At 36.9% G+C, this 22,230-nt stretch overlaps 1 protein-coding gene and 1 non-coding gene across 10 annotated transcripts in view; both read right to left on the reverse strand.

The window, feature by feature from the left end:
• The window catches only part of ADGRL3 (adhesion G protein-coupled receptor L3), a 585,975-nt gene that overhangs the window by 129,697 nt on the left and 434,048 nt on the right, over positions 1-22,230 (reverse strand). The gene's annotated exons all lie outside the window — the stretch shown is intronic.
• Positions 12,575-12,678, reverse strand: LOC132501427 (U6 spliceosomal RNA). Its single transcript, XR_009534234.1, has one exon. It is a non-coding gene; the product is annotated as a U6 spliceosomal RNA (small nuclear RNA).

The following is a 22,230-nucleotide window of genomic DNA, read 5'->3' on the forward strand; positions in this document are numbered from 1 at the left end:
CTCCCTCCCTCCTGTCTTTCTTTCCTTCCTCCCTCCCTCTAACCCCTCTTCCTTTCACTTTCTTTTTCTTTCCTTCCTCCCTCCCTCCCTCCCTGTTTCCTTTCACTCTTTCTTTTTCTTTCCTTCCTCCCTCCCTCCCTCCCTCCTGTCTTGCTTTCCTTCCTTCCTCCCTCCCACCCCTCTTCCTTTCACTTTCTTTTTCTTTCCTTCCTCCCTCCCTCCCTCTTGTCTTTCTTTCTTTCTTTCCTCCCTCCCTCCCTTCTTCCATTCACTCTTCCTTTTTCTTTCATTCCTCCCTCTCTACCTCCTTTCTTTCTTTCTTTCTTTCTTTCCATCCTTCATCCCTCCCTCCCTCCTTTCTTCCTTTCTTCCTTCCTTCCTTCCTTTCTTTCTCTCTCTCTTTCTTCTCGTAATTCTTTCTTTCTACTTTTTCTCCCTTTTATTCTGAGCCAGGTAGATGAAAGGCTCTTGGTGCTGCAGACAGGAGTCAGTGCTGTGCCTCTGAAGTGGGAGAGCCAACTTCAGGACACGGGTCCACAAGAGACCTCCCAGCTCCACATAATATCAAGCGGCGAAAATCTCCCAGAGATCTCCATCTCAACACCAGCACCCAGCTTCACTCAACGACCAGCAAACTACAGTGCTGGTCACCCTATGCCAAGCAACTAGCAAGGCAGGAACACAACCCCACCCATTAACAGAGAGGCTGCCTAAAAACATAATAAGGCCACAGGCACCCCAAAACACACCACCAGTCGTGGACCTGTCCACCAGAAAGACAAGATCGAGCCTCAACCACCAGAACACAGGCTCTAGTCCCCCCCACCAGGAAGCCTACACAACCTACTGAAAGAACCTTGGCCACTGGAGACAGACACCAAAAACAACAGGAACTACGAATCTGCAGCCTGCAAAAAGGAGACCCCAAACACAGTAACATAAGCAAAATGAGAAGACATAAAAGCACACAGCAGGTGAAGGAGCAAGATAAAAACCTACCAGACCTAACAAATGAAGAGGTAATAGGCAGTCTGCCTGAAAAAGAATTCAGAATAATGATAGTAAAGATGATCCAAAATCTTGGAAATAGAATAGACAAAATGCAAGAAACAGTTAACAAGGACCTAGAAGAACTAAAGATGAATCAAGCATCGATAAAACCACAATAAATGAAATGAAAAATACTCTAGATGGGATCAACAGCAGAATAACTGAGGCAGAAGAACGGATAAGTGAGGTGGAAGATAAAATAGTGGAAATAACTGATGCAGAGCAAAATAAAAGAGAATGAAAAGAACAGAGGACAGTCTCAGAGACCTCTGGGACAACATTAAACACACCAACATTCGAATTATAGGGGTTCCAGAAGAAGAAGAGAAAAAGAAAGGGACTGAGAAAATATTTGAAGAGATTATAGTTGAAAACTTCCCTAATATGGGAAAGGAAATAGTTAATCAAGTCCAGGAGGCACAGAGAGTCCCATACAGAATAAACCCAAGGAGAAATATGCCAAGAGACATATTAACCAAACAGTCAAAAATTAAACACAAAGAAGTCATATTAAAAGCAGCAAGGGAAAAAAAACAAATAACACACAAGGGAATCCCCATCAGGTTAACAGCTGATCTCTCAGCAGAAACTCTACAAGCCAGAAGGGAGTGGCAGGACATAATTAAAGTGATGAAGGAGAGAAACCTGCAACCAAGATTACTCTACCCAGCAAGGATCTCATTCAGATTTGATGGAGAAGTTAAAAGCTTTACAGACAAGCAAAAGCTGAGAGAGTTCAGCACCACCAAACCAGCTTTACAACAAATGCTAAAGGAACTTCTCTAGGCAAGAAACACAACAGAAGGAATATACCTACAATAACAAACCCAAAGCAATGAAGGAAATGGGAATAGAAACATACATATCAATAATTACCTTAAATGTAAATGGACTAAATGCTCCCACCAAAAGACACAGATTGGCTGAATGGATACAAAAACAAGACCCATATATATGCTGTCTACAAGAGACCCACTTCAGACCTAGAGACACATACAGACTGAAAGTAAGGGGATGGAAAAAGATATTCCATGCAAATGGAAATCAAAAGAAAGCTGGGGTAGCAATTCTCATATCAGACAAAATAGACTTTAAAATAAAGACTATTAGAAGAGACAAAGAAGGACACTACATAATGATAAAGGGATCGATCCAAGAAGAAGATATAACAATTGTAAATATTTGTGCACCAAACATAGGAGCACCTCAATACATAAGGAAAATACTAACAGCCATAAAAGCGGAAATCAAGAGTAACACAATCATAGTAGGGGACTTTAACACCCCACTTTCACCAATGGACAGATCATCCAAAATGAAAATCAATGAGGAAACACAAGCTTTAAATGATACATTAAACAAGATGGATTTAATTGATATTTATAGGACATTCCATCCAAAAACAACAGAATACACATTTTAATCAAGTGCTCATGGAACATTCTCCAGGATAGATCCTATCTTGGGTCACAAATCAAGCCTTGGTAAATTTAAGAAAATTGAAATTGTATCAAGTATCTTTTCCGACCACAATACTATGAGACTAGACATCAATTACAGAAAAAGATCTGTAAAAAATACAAACACATGGTGACTAAACAATACACTACTCAATAACGAAGTGATCACTGGAGAAATCAAAGAGGAAATTAAAAAATACCTAGAAACAAATGATAATGGAGACACGACGACCCAAAACCTATGGGACGCAGCAAAAGCAGTTCTAAGGGGGAAGTTTATAGCAATACAATCCCACCTTAAGAAACAGGAAACATCTCGAGCAAACAACCTGACCCTGCACCTACAGCCATTAGAGAAAGAAGAACAAAAAACCCCTAAAGCTAGCAGAAGGAAAGAAATCATAAAGATCAGATCAGAAATAAATGAAAAAGAAATGAAGGAAATGATAGCAAAGATCAATAAAACTAAAAGCTGGTTCTTTGAGAAGATAAACAAAATAGACAAACCATTAGCCAGACTCATCAAGAAAAAAAGGGAGAAGACTCAAATCAATAGAATTAGAAATGAAAAAGGAGAAGTAACAACTGACACTGCAGAAATACAAAAGATCATGAGAGATTACTACAAGCAACTCTATGCCAATAAAATGGACAACCTGGAAGAAGTGGACAAATTCTTAGAAATGAACAACCTGCCAAGACTGAATCAGGAAGAAATAGAAAATATGTATAGACCAAACACAAGCACTGAAATTGAAACTGTGATTAAAAATCTTCCAACAAACAAAAGCCCAGAACCAGATGGCTTCACAGGTGAATTCTATCAAGCATTTAGAGAAGAGCTAACACCTATCCTTCTCAAACTCTTCCAAACAATTTCAGAGGAAGGAACACTCCCAAACTCATTCTATGAGGCACCATCACCTTGATACCAAAACCAGGCAAGGATGTCACAAAGAAAGAAAACTACAGGCAAATATCACTGATGAACATAGATGCAAAAATCCTCAACAAAATACTAGCAAACAGAATCCAACAGCACATTAAAAGGATCATACACCATGATCAAGTGGGGTTTATTCCAGGAATGCACGGATTCTTCAATATACGCAAATCAATCAATGTGATACACCACATTAACAAGTTGAAGGAGAAAAACCATATGATCATCTCAATAGATGCAGAGAAAGCTTTCGACAAAATTCAACACCCATTTATGATAAAAACCCTGCAGAAAGTAGGCATAGAGGGAACTTTCCTCAACATAATAAAGGCCATATATGACAAACCCACAGCCAATATTGTCCTCAATGGTGAAAAACTGAAACCATTTCCACTAAGATCAGGAACAAGACAAGGCTGCCCACTCTCCCCACTCTTATTCAACATAGTTTTGGAAGTTTTAGCCACAGCAATCAGGGAAGAAAACGAAATAAAAGGAATCCAAATTGGAAAAGAAGAAGTAAAGCTGTCACTGTTTGCAGATGACATGATACTATACATAGAGAATCCTAAAGATGCTACCAGAAAACTACGAGAGCTAATCAATGAATTTGGTAAAGTAGCAGGATACAAAATTAATGCACAGAAATCTCTGGCATTCCTGTACACTAATGATGAAAAATCTGAAAATGAAATCAAGAAAACACTCCCATTTACCATTGCAACAAAAAGAATAAAATATCTAGGAATAAACCTACCTAAGGAGACAAAAGAACTGTATGCAGAAAATTATAAGACACTGATGAAAGAAATTAAAGATGATATAAATAGATGGAGAGATATACCATGCTCCTGGATTGGAAGAATCAATATTGTCAAAATGACTCTACTACCCAAAGCAATCTACAGATTCAATGCAATCCCTATCAAACTACCACTGGCATTTTTGACAGAACTAGAACAAAAAATTTCAAAATTTGTTTGGAGAAACAAAAGACCCCGAATAGCCAAAGCAATCTTGAGAACGAAAAATGGAGCTGGAGGAATCTGGCTCCCTGACCTCAGACTATACTACAAAGCTACAGTAATCAAGACAGTGTGGTACTGGCACAAAAACAGAAAGATAGATCAGTGGAACAGGATAGAAAGCCCAGAGATAAACCCATGCACATGTGGTCAACTTATCTTTGATAAAGGAGGCAGGAATGTACAGTGGAGAAAGGACAGCCTCTTTAATAAGTGGTGCTGGGAAAACTGGACAGGGACATGTAAAAGTATGAGATTAGTTCATTCCCTAACACCATACACAAAAATAAGCTCAAAATGGATCAAAGACCTAAATGTAAGGCCAGAAACTATCAAACTCTTAGAGGAAAACATAGGCAGAACACTCTATGACGTAAATCACAGCAAGATCCTTTTGGATCCACCTCCTAGAGAAAAGGAAATAAAAACAAAGATAAACAAATGGGACCTAATGAAACTTCAAAGCTTTTGCACAGCAAAGGAAACCATAAACAAGACCAAAAGACAACCATCAGAATGGGAAAAAATATTTGCAAATGAAGCAACTGACAAAGGATTAATCTCCAAAATTTATAAACAGCTCATGCAGCTCAATAGCAAAAAAACAAACAACCCAATCCAAAAATGGGCAGAAGACTTAAATAGGCATTTCTCCAAAGAAGATATACAGACTGCCAACAAACATATGAAAGAATGCTCAACATCATTAATCATTAGAGAAATGCAAATCAAAACTACAATGAGATATCATCTCACACCAGTCAGAATGGCCATCATCAAGAAATCTAGAAACAATAAATGCTGGAGAGGGTGTGGAGAAAAGGGAACACTCTTGCACTGCTGGTGGGAATGTGAATTGGTAGAGCCACTATGGAGAACAGTATGGAGGTTCCTTAAAAAACTAAAAATAGAACTACCATATGATCCAGCAATCCCACTACTAGGCATATACCCTGAGAAAACCATAATTCAAAAAGAGACATGTACCAAAATGTTCATTGCAGCTCTATTCACAATAGCCTGGAGCTGGAAACAACCTAAGTGTCCATCATCGGATGAATGGATAAAGAAGATGTGGCACATATATACAATGGAATATTACTCAGCCATAAAAAGAAACGAAACTGAGTTATTTGTAATGAGGTGGATAGACCTAGAGTCTGTCATACAGAGTGAAGTAAGTCAGAAAGAGAAAGACAAATACCGTATGCTAACACATATATATGGAATTAAAAAAAAAATGTCATGAAGAACCTAGGGGTAAAACGGGAATAAAGACACAGACCTACTTGAGAATGGACCTGAGGATATGGGGAGGGGGCAGGGTAAGCTGTGACAAAGCGAAAGAGAGGCATGGACATATATACACTACCAACCGTAAGGTAGATAGATAGTGGGAAGCAGCCGCAGAGCACAGGGAGATCAGCTCGGTGCTTTGTGACCACCTGGAGGGGTGGGATGGGGAGGGTGGGAGGGAGGGAGATGCATGAGGGAAGGGATGTGGGAACAGATGTATATGTATGACTGATTCACTTTGTTATAAAGCAGAAACTAATAAAAAAATAAAATTAAAAAAAATAAAAAATAAATAAAGGCCAAAGGATTTCCAAGTTCATCGCAGAAACGACAGACTTAAAATATGGCCCTAAAACATGGGTGGGTTAAGACACAAATCTAATATTCATTTATTCTTAAAACAGCACCTGTTATGATTGCCCAAGTATAACTGAAAGGAAATGTCAACACAAGAATTGAGAGAGAGAATTCTCTAGTGCTAAAATTAGTGTAGGATTTGGAACTACATCTGCTGAGTTTGTAACTGGCCTCTGCCACTTTACTAGTTGTTTGCTGTTGGGCAAGTTATTTCACTTCTCTGTATTCCCCTGTAAGTTGGAGATGATAATAAAATCATTTCATAAGGTTGCCTGGCTCATAATAAGTGTTTAGTTGCAATCTTTACTTTCATTTGATATCAAAGTCCAGTGTGTGAAAAAAGAGGTCTTCACTGAATAAAGCACAAGTCATATGCGATAACTGCAAAATATTCACACTGAAGTGAGATCTGGAAAGAATACGTCTTCTACAATGTGATCTTCATAAACAGACCTGTTACACAACTTTACTACTGAGGAACGGGAGGAACATGTGTATTAAATAGTTCATAAAGTGTGTTCCAGAGGCTTGAACTTACTGACCCGTTTTCTGCTAGTGAGACAGCACAATTAAGTCAATCTTAATAGCTTTATAATTGATACAATTTGTGTAAGCTTTCCAAAGGTTGCTGATGTGTCCCTGTTACCAGTTTAATGAAGGCCAATTAAATAGTCACAACTCTTCGATGGTAAAAGAATATATTTCATTTTCCCTATATATTTTGCATTTATATATTTACCCATAAATGATGACATCTGGTAATTAAGTTTTCCGTATTTTTTTTTCTTTTTTGGTCAAACTACTTATTTCCATTGCTTTCATTAGCTCAACAATATTTCTTTTAAAAAACAGGTTGATTTTCATTGTATTTGGTTACAAAGAAATGAGCTTGACTACACTTAGAACCAAAGTTGAACAGGAAATATACAATGAATTTGATTAAAGTGAGGTGCTGTGGCATTACTTTAATGTCCAACAGCTCTCATTAATTTCTATTTTCTGTTATAATTCTTTTTCTGACCTAAAATTTACATTCTAAAGTTGGACAGAAATAAGATTGGTTCTGAATTTATCTTAAAAAAAATTATATTCTCACCACAATGCCTTGATCCAGAAGGAACAAACAAACAAACAAACAAAAAACACCTAATGGTTTTGACATGTATAGACTGAAATAATCTAAATTTTGAGAAGTTAATTTAGTCAACAATATCTTTGCCAGAAACTAAATGTTAATTCACTCCATTATCTTTTTTAAAACACTAGAAACTGAATAGGAGATGGACATGGGAAATTTACATTCTGGTTCTGCCACTAAATTTGTATGCCTTTGAACAAATTGATGTTTTCTAACCAATCAACAACGTGTGAACTACAAAAGAAAATAAAACTCATTGTGTTTCAATTCGAGGGTGGTTAGGGGCATTCTACTATTAGATATTACTCTTCTCGTTTTACAGTTTATGGACTAGACTCTAAAGTCACTTTTTTTTAAAGTCTTTATTGAATTTGTTACAATATTGCTTCTGTTTTATGTTTTGGTTTTTTGGCCATGAGGCATGTGGGATCTTAGCTCCCTAGCCAAGGGATCGAACCTGCTCCCCCTGCATTGGAAGGAGAAGTCTTAACCACTGGACCACCAGGGAAGCCCCTAAAGTCACTTTTGACTTTATAAAAATCAAATATAAATTAGGAAGTGTGAAAAGTCACTTAGATTCATACCAAGATCATGTACATAACATACCCTTCTGGACATATATTTGCATTACACAATATTATTGAACCTCTTATCATTAAATTCAGATATTAAGCAAATTCATTTGACTAATTTTACTCAGAGCATATAATTGTAGTATGTTTGTTAAAAGATGTTATAAACTGTATAATCAAACTTTTTTTGCAGAAAAACAGCTATATATCCTTCCAATAACAACTTTTGTCATTTTTTCCAGGAGAATGTGCTTGTGAAATAGTCTAGGATTCCTTGGCAAGAATACATAAAAGGAGGCTTCCCTGGTGGCTCAGTGGTTGAGAGTCCGCCTGCCTATGCAGGGAACACAGGTTCGTGCCCCGGTCCGGGAAGATCCCACATGCTGTGGAGTGGCTGGGCCCGTGAGCCATGGCCGCTGGGCCTGCGCATCCAGAACCTGTGCTCCGCAACGGGAGAGGCCACAACAGTGAGAGGCCCGTGTACCGCAAAAAAAAAAAAAAAAGTATACATAAAAGGATCCATGGTCGAAGTAAGTCAGAAAGAAAAAAACAAACACCGTATGCTAACACATATATATGGAATCTAAAAAAAATAAAATAAAAATGGTTCTGAAGAACCGAGGAGCAGGACAGGAATAAAGACGCAGATGTAGAGAATGGACTTGAGGGCACAGGGAGGGGGAAGTGTAAGCTGGGACGAACTGAGAGAGTGTCATGGAAATATATACACTACCAAATGTAAAATAGATAGCTAGTGGGAAGCAGCCGCATAGCACAGGGAGATCAACTCGGTGCTTTGTGACCACCTTGAGGGGTGGGATAGGGAGGGTGGGAGGGAGGGAGACACAAGAGGGAAGAGATACGGGGATATATGTATATGTATAGCTGATTCACTTTGTTATACAGCAGAAACTAACACACCATTGTAAAGCAATTATGCTCCAATAAAAATGTTAAAAAAACAAACAAAAAAAGGATCCATGGTGAAAAACATATCAATGGCACTTCTTAACGAGGTGAGCTGTAAATCTTAAACTAGGTAAGCAGAACAACCTGGGAAACTTAGTTACCCTTCTTCCTTTGCTTGAAATCACTAGAATAAAGATCCAAATAGAATGAATGTCTTGTGAAAAGATATACAACTATACCACCATGGTATTTTTCTGAAGACAAGCTTTTTTTTTTTTTTTTTTTTTGCGGTACACGGGCCTCTCACTGCTGTGGCTTCTGTTGCGGAGCACAGGCTCCGGACGCGCAGGCTTAGCGGCCATGGCTCACAGGCCTAGCCGCTCCACGGCAAGTGGGATCTTCCCGGACCAGGGTGCGAACCTGTGTCCTCTGCATCAGCAGGTGGACTCTCAACCACTGCGCCACCAGGGAAGCCCTGAAGACAAGCTTTTTGATCATGATCTCATTCAGGTTTTAACTCAGGTATCAACTGCTCAACGAGCTCTTCCACTATCAGCATATCTAGGCAGAGTCTACTGCCCTTAAATTCAAGATCTGTTTTGTTTTCTTTGTATCATGTATCATTATCTAAGATATGTCAGATATTTATTTACCTTCAGGATTCTCTCACTCAAGATCTCTCACTCAAGAAAAGGCAAGCTTCATGAGGGTGGTGACTGTGTCATTTGTAAGTGCCCAAAACTCTGCCTGGCACATAATAAGTGTTCAATAACTCTTTGCTGAATGATTGCCATCCAGTGAAGATTCACACGTGAGTTTTCTCCTTTTTCACACCAGCAGAAAACAAATCTCTGATTTTATAAGAGCAAAGATTATCTAAGCACAAATGAAAAAACCTATTAGCTAACCAATGTTATCTGAATCATTATCATTTCAGAGACTCAATGTCACAATGGGCTCCCATTTTAGTACTTATTCACCTCTAATAGAATTATCCATATTTGGGTCTGGCATTCTCACTAGATTATGATGTCCTCAGGGGATACATCATGTTCATTTGTATTTTTCCAGGGTAAATTTTAGTGTCTTGAGACATTTTGGGTATTCAATAAATGTCCATTAAACAAAAATAACCTACTTTTAATATCAAATCATTAATAAAATAGGGAAACTGAAAACATCTTCTTTTAGTTCTATAACTTTTTGTTGTGTCTCCCAAGAAGTCTTCTGAGTGCTCAGATATCAGCATGGTTTGGAAGGAAGGGAGGGTGAATTACAGGGAATTAAGGAGAAAAGCAGAAGCACAGGTTATTGTAGTGAATGCAGATCACTAAGAATAATGACAATATATTCTATAAAAAGCTTTCCACAATGTTTTATTTATTTATTTGGAGTTTTTTTTGGCTGAGCCACGTGGCCTGTGGGATCTTAGTTCCCTGACCATGGATTGAACCCACGCCCTCGCAGTGAAAGCTCAGAGTCCTAACCACTGGACCACCAGGGAATTCCCCAAAATGTTTTAAAATGTACCAAAGGTCACTTTCAATGCAACTCAATGAGGTTTTATTAAGTATGTATGATATGCAAAGAACTAGGGAATTCACTATTGCGTGAAGTTAGGAAAAATAAGGAAAACATGGAATCTGTTCTCAATTTGCCTATACTCCAAAGCAGAAGGTAAGCACGTCACATGGGACAAAAAGTAATGAATTCTTGCTGAGGAGGATCAAGAAAAGATCCCAGAGGTGTTTGGTTTGGTTTTGAGTGGGGCACTAAAAGATTAATAAACTTTCTTTAACTATGATGAGGAAATTTGAAGCTAAGGAACATAACAAGCAAGTTGATGATTTAAAAAAAAAAAAAAAAGAAGGTACCAAGACAAGAAATTTGTTGGGTTGAGGTGAGGAGCATGTATACTGTGTGGAAAGATAGTTTAAAAGATGAGTACAGTGAGAGAAATGGTAAGTAGAATTCAGATTTTAGAAGATCTTCAGTATGATAGAAGTTTGGGCTTTATTGTGTAGAAAATGTACAGCCATTAAAGATATTTAAGCAAAGGAGTTATAAGTTTAGATCTTAAGTTCTTCAGTTCATTTATTATATTTTTAAGTTCTCTTGTGTTAAAATGAAGCAAAGATTTATATGTATGCAGATTATCATCAGGCAGCCCATTAGAAAGTTAAGAGTAAATGTTTCCTACTAGTAGATAAATTTAAATTAATAAATTGCTGACATCCTTTTGAAAAAATGCCTAGTAACATGAAATTTTATTTTACTCTTTACTTCCACATCTTTGTTTTTTGATGTGTTCTCCTGAATGCAATATTTCTTTACCAATATATATAGTAATCATGCTGAACACTGTTATTTTCTCTTACTATATTATACATATGGTTATGTTTAAATATATTTCATGTATAAATTTCAGGATATATAGAGAAAGAGAAATAAGTCTTCAGGGCTTCTCTACTCCCATTTCTTGCTTTCTCACTATATATATATGTATATATATATATGTATATATATATATAGTATATGTATATATATATACATATATATATACACATATATACAGAGAGAGAGTTTATATTGATTTATAATTAAAAAATAAAAACAACTTTTCTTTCATTCTTCATTTTTGACTGCTTGATATAAAGTTTATTAGTTGAGAATAAAATAAAATAGAGTAAAAGTTAACAATCATTCCTGAATAAGGCACATTGTACTCCAATTTATGTTTAGACATTGATTCGAATCGAAAATTTAAAGGCCAAATGTTAGAAGTCTTCAAAACAGTTTTAAACTTGCAGGTTTTTTATTAGAAGTCAAGATGAGTGACTGATAATTTACACATCTGATCAATAAACCTAAGGTTCTTTTTATAATCACTGTCATTTAATATTACTAAGCATATAAAAATCACTAATCTCTGAACTCCCTTTTACATTACAGTGAAGTGTTGGCATTATCAAGTCTTAAATTAGATTGCATATCACAACTGACCTTACTATAGTAATAAGAACCTTTAGTAGTAGAACAAGGTGAAACTAAAATTTCATAGAAATGACTCTGCCTGTTCAAGAAACCCCTTGTTATTTAAAAATGTATTATTTTTAGCAAACTGTAATTGTATTATTTTAAAAATCTTATTTAGAGTTAAATGATTGAACACTGTCAAATCTATGCTGTGTTACAGGAATTAAATGGAGCTATAAACTGGACTCAAACTTTTTGTTAACTCAACATTCATTCAACAAATATTAATTAAGTACCTTCCATTGGGATACTGCAAGAGGGACAGATATTCTCCCTTCCCTCAAAGTGATAACAATATAGTGAGGCCACTAAATAAAATATGACATGACAAGCATTATAATAGCAGAAACATGGGGTTCAAGCTTTGTATTAGGCTCCATGAAGTAGAATTTCAAGCTTAAGTACAACATTGACCAAACAGGCAAGGGGTAAACATGTGTTTATACATACAGAGGTGAAAGAGAACAGGCATCTCAGAGGAACTGAAGAAAAATTCCTTACAGTAGAGCAGAGTGCAAAGTGTTCAGTGACAAGATTAGTAAGTGAAGGCTAGTTTTCAAAGAGGCTTGCAAACCTTGTTAAGATGTTTGCAATTCCAAAAGGCACCAGGAAGTCACTGAAAAATTTAAGGTAGGGGAGTGATATAAAATACAATGGTTAATATTTACTGAGTGTGTTCCAGACTGTCATCTAAATGCTTTATATGCATCAGCTTCTTTAATTTTGAGAATAACCCAACAGGTAGAAGTAGTTATTATTCTCATCTTGCAGTGAGAAAATTGAGACTCAGAAGTTTTTTTTTTTTTTTTCTCTCTGTCATCCTTATGCAGGGGCCATGCTAATCTTCTCTGTATCGTTCCAATTTTAGTATATGTGCTGTCGAAGTGAGCACGAGACTCAGAGAAGTTAACTTGCTAAAGGCTAATTAGTTAACATAGGGCAGAACCAGGGTTCAAATCCATGCAATCTGGCTGTGGGAATGGAGAAAAATAGAGATTCCAAAAATATTTAATGATTAATTTACAGTTGGAAAGGAAAATGAAGTGAAATGCACAGAATTTGGGGGGTAGGCAATGAGGTAGCACTCACTTAAAATGGGAATAAAGGAAAAGGAGCAAATGTTTGATCTTTAAAAGGTAGAGGATGTAAGTAAATGTTCGGGGAGAGTGTGCAAAACATGATGAATTCAAGTTTGTCTATTTTGAATGCAAAGTACTTGAATTGAATTAATTTAAAAGGTCTAGAGAAGACTTGTAGGGGAGAAAAGTAACCTTCCACTATCCTCTTAGGTTCGGTGATGAGACCTGAGAATTAAACTGACATAGAGTGACAGGAAAAAAAGCACACAAATTTTATTTAATACAAGGTATACTTCATAGGAAAAATAAAAACCTGAAGAAGTAGTTAGGACTGAGAGTTTACCTGCTTTTTTAACCAGAGAATGATAAATTTGTGATGAAGTGTAAACATAAAGGAAAAGGGATTAAGCTACTAGGGGCACTAAATTGTGGGAAAGCGACTAGGAAATACATGGGGGAAACAAGTGGAAAATAAGGGTTATTTTCATTTTTGTACATTTTTTTGCTCAGATCCATTTTGGCATTGATTCCCGCTCTCTGGTGATAAGAATGTTCTTCTCTTCCTGGCACATGGAAATTTTATGATCTGCTTTTAGATAGAAAGAGGGGGATCAGAAAGCCCTTCTTCATCTGCTGTTTCTCAATTGCCTTCAGTTCAAAATAATCAATGTGCCAAAGTGACAGGTTTTGGGGTGGCATATTCTTAATCTCTTCAGTCTGCAGTTTACTAAGATATCTGCTCTTGGCATACAGGTTTAGGCATCATAAATTCAGGAAGCTCATTGAAGCCACTGAGATGTCTGACATTACCAGATAAACTGAGTACAAGGAGAAGAACTGATGACCTACAAACACTAATGATAAAGAAGAAAATGTAGAAAGAATAGTCGACAACTGAGATGAAGAAAGAGTAAGTTGCCAGAAGATTGTGATATCACAGAAGTCAAGGGAAGATTGTTTCCATCAATTTCAAAATGAACTCAATCATAAAAGTATCAAAAAAAAGTCCTTCTTGGGCTTCCCTGGTGGCGCAGTGGTTGAGAGTCCGCCTGCCGATGCAGGGGACACGGGTTTGTGCCCTAGTCCAGGAAGATCCCACATGCCATGGAGTGGCTAGACCCATGAGCCATGGCTGCTGAGCCTGCGCGTCCGGAGCCTGTGCTCCGCAGTGGGAGAGGCCACAACAGTGAGAGGCCCGTGCACCACAAAAATAAAAACAAAAAAAGTCCTTCTTGAAATAAAAATAACTCTAGATTTTTTTCTGGGTAACTAGTAAAATGGTTGTAAAATAAAGAGTAAAGCTATGGAGAAGCTGCTTTTGAGAGATAATCAGTTCAATTTTAAGTATCTTTACTTTGAAGTAGGACATTTATTCATTCAATAAGTATTTCTTGAGCATTTAATATGTCCCAATACTGTTCTAGACTCTTGAGATACATCTTAAACAAAGCAGAAAAGGGGAAAAAATCCTAGAATTAAATGTTCTGGCAAGGAAAGTAAACTTAAAATCAGATAGATTTATCTATCTATCTATCTATCTATCTATCTATCTATCTATCATCTAACTATCTAGTAAAATAAAAGTAAAATATACATGATAGGGGGATCTAGAGCTAGGGGTAGCTTTGGGGAAGGGTACCTTGTCATTTTACCTAGGATGGTCCAGTGGGCCTCCTTGAAAGTGTAACAATTTAACAAATACAAAGTTGCTGAGAGAGTTACCCATGCAGGTATTTGGAGGAGATATTTCAATCAGGGGGAACAAACAGAATAAAAGTCCACAAGTGGAAACATGTTCTGCATGTTCCAAAACCTTAAGGAGGCCCACTTTGGAGCTTTTTACAGAAAACAGGAGGGGTGGGACTGAACCACATCAATTGAGTAGGCGAACACTGCACAAAAACATAGTTTTCAAGTGAAGATTGGGAATTCAGTTATAAATGGAGGTGTCAGAAAAAAAAAATGTGAAGATGTTGAGAAGTTAGCTTGAAATGAATTTTGCAGTTCAGGAAAGTGGTCTGTGCTGCAGATAACATTTGTGAGTCTTAGGCACATAGGTGGTATTTAAATCAATGAGCTCACCAAGGGAGTGTGGGGACAGAGAAAACAAGAATAGACTGAGCTAGGAGGCACTCCAACCAAGGGTTTGGGAGAAAAGGAACCAGCAAAGGAGACTGGAAAGAAGCATCAAGAGGAGGAAAACAAAGAGAATGAGCTGTCCTCATGAGAATGTATCAAGGAAAAGGGAGTGGGGAGTGATCAACTGTGTTGGATGTTTCTGATTGGTTAAGTATGTTGGATTGACAACTGACTACTGAATTTAGCAGCATGAAATCCTTAATGAGCTCAGCAAGTGCAGTTGCAATAAGGTAGTGAGGGCAAAAGCCTGATGAGGTGAAATCAAGAGAGAATACGAGGAGAGGGATTGGTGATAGTGAGTGTAGACAAGTGTTTTGAGAATTTCTACTGCAGTGGAAATACCAGCAAGCAATAGGAAACATTAGCCAGAAGCCTCAATTAAAAGGTAAATATTTAGAAGTCACTTTTTCTGTGCTAAGTAGAATTTAAGTGGTATTGGAGATATAGAAATAAAAGTGGCACTGTCCCTTTTCAAGGAGCTCTGAGATACAAAAGTGAACAGAAATTAAAATATAGCTTGATAACATTTAGAGAAGAGCTAACACCCATCCTTCTCAAACTCTTCCAAAAAATTGCAGAGGAAAGAACACTCCCAAACTCATTCTATGAGGCCACCATCACCCTGATACCAAAACCAGACAAAGATACTACAAAAAAAGAAAATTACAAACCAATATCACTCATGAGTATAGATGCAAAAATACTAGCAAACAGAATCCAACAACACATTAAAAGGATCATACACCATGATCAAGTGGGATTTATCCCAGGGATGCAAGGATTCTTCCATATATGCAAATCAATCAATGTGATACACCATATTAACAAACTGAAGAATAAAAACCATATGATCATCTCAATAGATGCAGAAAAAGCTTTTGACAAAACTCAACACCTACTGATGATAAAAACTCTCCAGAAAGTGGGCATAGGGGGAACCTACCTCAACATAATAAAGACCATATATGACAAACCCACAGCAAACATCATTCTCAGTGGTGAAAAACTGAAAGCATTTCCTCTAAGATCAGGAACAAGACAAGAATGTCCACTCTCACCACAATTATTCAACATAGTTTTGGAAGTCCTAGCCACGGCAATCAGAGAAGGAAAAGAAATAAAAGGAATACAAATTGGAAAAGAAGTAAAACTGTCAAACTGTATACACCTTTTGCAGATGACATGATACTATACATAGAGAATCCTAAAGATGCCACCAGAAAACTACTAGAGCTAATCAATGAATTTGGTAAAGTTGTAGGATACAAAATTAATGCACAGAAATCTCTTGCATTCCTATACACTAATGATGAAAAATCTGAAAGAGAAATTAAGGAAACACTCCCATTTACTATTGCAACAAAAAGAATGAAATACGTAGGAATAAACCTACCTAGGGAAACAAAAGACCTGTATGCAGAAAACTATAAGACACTGATGAAAGAAATTAAAGATGATACCAACAGATGGAGAGATATACCATGTTCTTGGATTGGAAGAATCAATATTGTGAAAATGACTATACTACCCAAAGCAATCTACAGATTCAATGCAATCCCTATCAAAGGAAACCACAAACAAGATGAAAAGACAACCCTCAAAATGGGAGAAAATATTTGCAAACAAATCAACGGACAAAGGATTAATCTCCAAAATATATAAACGGCTCATGCAGCTCAATAAAAAAAAAAAAAATCTAATCCAAAAATGGGCAGAAGACCTAAATAGACATTTCTCCAAAGAAGACATACAGATGGCCAAGAAGCACATGAAAAGCTGCTCAACATCATTAATTATTAGAGAAATGCAAATCAAAACTACAATGAGGTATCACCTCACAGCAGTTAGAATGGGCATCATCAGAAAATCTACAAGCAACAAATGCTGGAGAGGGTGTGGAGAAAAGGGAACCTTCTTGCAATGTTGGTGGGAATGTAAATTGATACAGCCACTATGGAGAACAGTATGGAGGTTCCTTAAAAAACTAAAAATAGAATTACCATATGACCCAGCAATCCCACTACTGGGCATATACCCAGAGAAAACCATAATTCAAAGAGACACATGCACCCCAATGTTCATTGCAGCAATAATTACAATAGCCAGGTCATGAAAGCAACCTAAATGCTCATCGACAGACAAATGGATAAAGAAGATATGGCACATATATGCAATGGAATATTACTCAGCCATAAAGAGAAACGAAATTGGGTCATTTGTAGAGACGTGGATGGATCTAGAGACTGTAATACCGAGTGAAGTAAGTTAGAAGGAGGAAAAACAGATATTGTATATTAACACATATATGTGGAACCTAGAAAAATGGTACAGATGAACTGGTTTGCAGAGCAGAAATTGAGACACAGATGTAGAGAACAAATGTATGGACAACCAAGCAGGGAAAGCAGTGGAGGATGGGGGTGGTGTTGTGATGAATTGGGAGATTGTGATTGACATGTATACAGTGATGTGTACGAAATGGATAACTAAGAAGAACCTGCTGTGTAAAAAATAAATTAAATTATATTAAAAATTATAGCTTGATAATTGTTGTAATAAGAGGAAAAGCGAGGATGTATAAGAGGGCATTTATCCAGACTAGGTGGGAGAAAGAATGCTTCTTTAGAGTCACTGGCTTATAAAGTAGGTGTTGGAAGATAAGTCAACGTTACTGAGAGGGAAGGATGGAGAAAGGAGAACAAATATAGAAAAAATCCAAGCAGAACATAACTGTGACTAAGAAGGCACAGAGACATGAACTGCAAGTACTTAGGTGGTTTGGGAGTGTAGAATCTAAGAATATGGAAGGGGCCAGCTAAAGGTATGGGAAATCAGGTATGGGAAAAGAGGAGTCAAATTCTCAAACACTGTAGTCCAAAACAGGAAAATTTTTCTTTAGTGAAAAAGAGAGTAATGGACAGTCTTTGAGTGGGATCAAGTCTTAATCAGATTTGCATCTTTAAAACATTATTCAGCAGTAGGGAGAATGGAATGACAAAATTTCTAAGTGTTTAAAGTGGTTGATTAAGGTTTTTTGAGAATTACCTACATAAAGGTGATAACTGAAGCAGCAATAATGGATATCAGAGGAAAACTAAATTTGCAACCAAATTAATCTTGCAAAAATCTACTGTCACAACCCTAGTTAAAACTCTTCAGTGGCATTCAGAATCTTGACTCCTCCCCATAGCTTTCTTAGCCCTGTATTCTCCTTCAACCCATTGCTTCAGGCATATTAGCCTTCTTTTTTTTTTTTTTTTTTTTTTTTCTTTTTGCGGTATGCGGGCCTCTCACTGTTGTGGCCTCTCCCGTTGCAGAGCACAGGCTCCGGATGCGCAGGCCCAGCGGCCATGGCTCACGGGCCCAGCCGCTCCGCGGCATATGGGATCCTCCCAGACCGGGGCACGAACCCGTATCCCCTGCATCGGCAGGCGGACTCTTAACCACTGCGCCACCAGGGAGGCCCAGCCTTCTTTCTATTTCCAGGACTCTCCAACCTCACTTGGCCATGATGGGTGACCTCTGATTCTAGAATGCTTTTTCTCCAGATAGGCAAATGGCTGATCTCATACTGCCAGGAGTCAGCTGCACTCTCATCTCCCAGATACACACAGTCTAAAGTAACGAAGCAGTTACTTTAACTCATGATTCTGTTTTAATTCTCTGCATAGTACTTCGGCCATTATCTTCTTTTATTATTTCGATTGCTTTACTGTCTATTTCCTTCCCAAACTCCAGTTTGCTAAACTAGGGTGTGAGCTCTGCAAGAATAGTAATCCTGTCTTTACCTTTGAATCACTGCACCTGGAACAGTGCCTGAAGCACAGGAGCTCAACAAATATTGTCTGAGTGAGTGAATGAATGAATACTTCTATGCTCTTCTTAAAGTATACACACTAATTATTTCAAAAGGAAAATATATTTTCTGACTTTGAAAAGGACAACCTTGCAGGAAAGTCTGAAAAACTGTCACAGCCTAGAGGAGCCTAAGGAGATACGATGTTTAAATGTAATGTGATATCCTTATAGGATCCTGAAACAGAAAAAAGGCATAGTTAAAACCTAAGTGAATCTGAACTATGCATTTTAGTTAATAATAATATATCAATATTGGTTCATTAATTATAATGAATGTACCATACTAATGTAAGGTAGTAATAATAAAGGAAACTGTGTGTAGGAGGTATATATGGTATTGGAACTCTATACTAACTGACCAATTTTCTGTAAGTCTAAAACTTTTCCAATAAATACTCTGTACTAGTAAAAAAAAAAAAAATTAAAAAGCATACGTTGTGAACAGTTGAAAATACATAAGTATATACATTAAAACTGGAAAGTCTATTTATGGAATAACACTCACCTATCCCAAAAGGAATTTCTTTGACAGTTAGTTGTGGACCCCTCCAGACTCGTAAATATTTACAGATACATACAAATATATGTGATCACCATAATAATGTTATTTGTTTGGTTTTGCTTGCTTGCCTTTTTTTTACTTGCTACTGTATTATACCCATCTTTCTAAGTCAGTACGAGATCTACCTCATTCTTTCTGTGTCTAAAGATTATTCCACTATTTGGTGTAGCATTTTATTCAACTGGTTTCCTACTGATACAGTTGAGTCTTTTTGTTGATATAAACTGCGATACAAGTGTACCTTGTGATCATCTCTATATGCTTATTCTTCTCAGTGGTGGAATGCTACCACATAATGTGGGTCTGCCACAGCTATTCCCAAAGTCCTAGTTGTAGGTAAAGAGAACAGCACTTTTTTGTGATTGTATGACAAAATTTATAAAGAAACATTATAGAAACATGGATATGAGTAAAAATTGTCTTCTCTCGTAGGATATTTAAGAGGCTGGTAACAGTAAGGAAGGAGATCTGAGTGATTGGGGAGAGAGGCAGGGTTGCTTGCACCACACAACTCCAAGGGGGCACCACTGAAATAGGTCACAATGTCAGTGGCATGCCCCAGAGTTAGCAATGCAGCAGCCTCAGTGGGAAGGAGCCATACCTATTATTCTACTTTTTGAATTTTAAACCATATACCTATATTAGTTATTCAGAAATAATCTGAAATAATCTTTTTTTCCTTTTAACAAAAATGATTGCTTTCATACTATAACTATAAGAGAACAATCAAAAGAACATTTTAATCTATACTTAGGGTTTAAAAGTAACCATTGGTATTGTCATAACTCTATGGTAGATTATTACATCAAAACTGGATGAATATATCAATATGTACCATTAAATAAGAAAAAAGTATTTTTGGTTGCATCTAAGAATACTATTTGCCCCAAAATTCTCTTGTTTTAAATATAGAATCACTGGATATTAATAGATATAGTTATGCCCAGCTGCAAAAGTATACATATTAATGAAGCGTTTAGCTATGCAAAGCTAAATCCCTTGGGCTATCCCTGAGTAGCCCAAGGGATATGGTCAGAAGTAGGGAAAATGGTCAAATATAGTTGGGTGAGACATTTGGAAAGTTCTAACAGAGATGAATATTTTAGTTACCTGTCCTTATGCTTCTTTCTATGTAAAAATTAGCATGGATGCTAAGTAACCATCTTGTCATTTTAAGGATGGAAACCCATGTGCTAAAGACAATAGAGCAGAAAAGCAGATGACACCTTGGTCTCTGATATGGAGTTTCATGCTAATCCTGAACAGTTTCGGCTGCATTTCCTTTTTACTTAATGAAAATAAAGCCCTAGTTTAAGTTGTCATAGTTAAGTTTCTGTTACTACTGGCTGATAAGGGAAAATATCAGAATTATAACTCTGTTGGGAGCAGTATTAAAAAATAATTTGTTTGGTTCCAAGCCATCAAGGAACTACTCTACTGAAAATGACACCTTAAAACTTACATTGCTTTCCTGACCTGTACCAGAAATGCTAATGATAGTTTCAGCAAGTAGGACCTTAAATCTGTAATCCTATTTTAAATGTATTTTTTCCTTCTAGTTAGGTACATGATCATAATGCTGTTAAAGAAATAGCAAAGTAGGGCTTCCCTGGTGGCGCAGTGGTTGAGAGTCCGCCTGCCGATGCAGGGGACACGAGTTCATGCCCCGATCCAGGAGGATCCCACATGCTGCGGAGTGGCTGGGCCCGTGAGCCATGGCCGCTGAGCCTGCAAGTCTGGAGCCTGTGCTCCGCAACGGGAGAGGCCACAACAGTGAGAGGCCCGTGTACCGCAAAAAAAAAAAAAAAAAAAAGAAAAATAGCAAAGTAAATTGATGTGCATTCTCTTGTGTTTGCGTAGAAAGTATATCTATTTATATTCTATGTATTTAAAACTTTTCTGAAAGTAAACTCATGTTTGGAAAGCAATGATGCATTAGAATGGACTTTAAATAAACAATTTTACAATTAAGTAGTTATCTAGGCTTTGATCAAGAAGTTATAAGAGAGAAGAAAATAAAATTTGGTGAAAAGAAGTGAGAAAATACTTTTGTTTTAAGTGAAAACATTTTATTTAAAAACAAAAGGGCTTTTTTTTTTCACCCTTATTAGAATTACTTCCTGAAGCATTTACAAGCCATGTATATACAAACAGCAGCTGGAACATTTTGTTTACTTATAGGAAACGTGCAAACTGGAAGAGTCAGAAATGACTTTGTAAAGTGGCCATCTCTGCCTGACCAGACACATTAGCCATGGGAATTTTGAGAGATTCCCAAAATGATGTTCTTTGCACGTCAAAGCAGGAACTCCATCATCAACATCTGTCATTGTCCTTTGGAGGTTTTCAAATTATTAGATTTATCAACTGACCTACCTATGCTCTTAAAAAATAACCTGAATAATTTACACTGCTTACATTACATATGGTTTTACTATCTTTTGATTCAACAATTGCTTTACAACAGCATTTAGTGCCTGCAACTTATAGAAAAGAATTATTATATCTTCTTTATCTAAAGAAAACTCTGCTTTGTAGATGGAAGTTACTTTCTTTGATCTCAAAGTGTTTTAGAAATAGGTTCAGGGCACCAGAAACATGCAGGGTGCAGATTTATATTTTTTCTCTTACTGACTCAAATCAAGTGAAGATTTATCAAGCTGTGAAATATATTAAGTTCACAAAGTTTTAACAAAGGGTTACCAAACCTCAAAACCTGGTGTGATTCAAACTACTTTCAGATGTCCTTTTAATTATATTAAATGAAAGTTTGGATTGGCTTTGATGCTTATGGGCAAACATCGAA

This window comes from Mesoplodon densirostris, chromosome 1 (genome assembly GCF_025265405.1).
Source record: "Mesoplodon densirostris isolate mMesDen1 chromosome 1, mMesDen1 primary haplotype, whole genome shotgun sequence".
In the NCBI taxonomy this organism is placed as follows: Eukaryota; Metazoa; Chordata; class Mammalia; order Artiodactyla; family Ziphiidae; genus Mesoplodon; species Mesoplodon densirostris.